We start from the raw sequence: 1,591 nt of genomic DNA, 5'->3' as shown, positions 1-1,591 counted from the left end.
AGAAAAAAGATTGCCCCACCTTTCATATTCTGAAATCCACAAAATACTTTGTTTCATCAAAGTGACTTGTCAGAGACAGAACCTACAGAAGATACTGAGCAGAAGTTACCCACCATCACTTAAGCATCTTCAAGAAGACCAAGAAAAGTAGTTTGGTTGGGTTTTTTTTTTGTTTGTTTATTTTAAATGTGCTTTGGAGAACACATTTCAGGCAACCAGGACAATCAAGATCAAATATATCATAGAGACCTATTGGTGTCCACCCTCCTGAATCACTGGCTGAAATGAGGACTCGAGTTTGACAACTGGGGGTCTGTGTGAACTTGTCTGGCTGCCTGAATCCTCTCTTTCCTCTGGTGACACCCATAGAAAGGCAGGAAGAGAACGAGCACCTACTCCCTTGAGTCCCCAGCCCCATGGATACATGTCACAAGGGAGTTCAGCCCCTCAGCCCACGAGCATCCTCCAAGACCATCACAGCAGGTTGCTCCCACTCAGGGCTGCACACATCCCTGCCCCATCTTGACCCTGGGAGCTGCAAATCCACAGAAAAGCCAGAGCAGGGCAGGAGGAGAGCAAACCCAAGCATGTTCTCCATGACTTCTGCTGGTCTGCAAGCAGCAGGGTCAGCCCCAACGGAGCTCGTGGCAGGCACAGGCTGGAAAACCCACGTGCTGTACTATCAAGTTTACCAGCAAATCTCAAACTCAAGCAGCCTGCCTCCTCCAGCAGACAGGGCAGGGGAATGTAACGATGAGCAAAGCCGGTGAGAAAACGCAGTGTGATTACGTTCACCTCTAAAAATAGGACACCAGGCGATTTTGACCCAGCAGGCTTTTCTTGGCACAGCAGGACATTCCTGACAGTCTGCTGGTTATTAGTCCTGGGCCCCATTAACAGGGAGAAATGCCTGCCCCGAGCATCCCATGCAGGACAGGGCTTGGGCAGGAGCAGCCCTGGGAAGGAGCTGCCTTGCATGGGAGAGGCTTGTCTGCACCCAGACACTTTTAATTTATTATTGCATAAAATTGTCCAAGTGCAGAAAGGTGCTCAGGGCAGGAGCTGCTCTCCCCTTTGTTCAAGCCACAAGCCGGAGGGAACCCTCTAACCACATTTAGTTTTGGCAACCAAACCTGCTGGGACCACAGCCCAGGACTCAACCCACACTCCCAACTGTGGCTGGGACATGAGACAGCCTCAGGGTCAGCTTCAGGCCATGCCCACCCATGCTCCATCGCAGCTCAGGTGCCAGCACCCAAAAAAAGGGCTCTCTTCCAAGGTGACCACTGCCACCTGCTCTTCGGCTAAACCAACCTCAGGTTCCTCATTGGCAAAATCCAGTTTTGCACAGGAATTACACAAGTGGACCCACAAGTCTGGGAGATATTTTCACACACTAAATACAACAAAGAATGTCTGCAAAAGTGGAGCCTATCTTGCAGTTATGGTGAGATCAGCTCAGGGTCCCTTCCCGACACCATCATTTTTGCCCCACAGAAGCAGCAGTAGGACAGAAGATCCTTCCTCCTCCTCACGCTCTGCTGCTCCTGGGACCTTCCTAACCTGGACAGGCTGGAGAAATGGGCAGGGA

This window comes from Antrostomus carolinensis, unplaced genomic scaffold, assembly GCF_000700745.2.
Source record: "Antrostomus carolinensis isolate BGI_N321 unplaced genomic scaffold, ASM70074v2 scaffold17620, whole genome shotgun sequence".
NCBI lineage: Eukaryota > Metazoa > Chordata > Aves > Caprimulgiformes > Caprimulgidae > Antrostomus > Antrostomus carolinensis.
The sequence above is the reverse complement of the archived record's forward strand: the minus strand, read 5'-3'. Positions refer to the sequence as shown.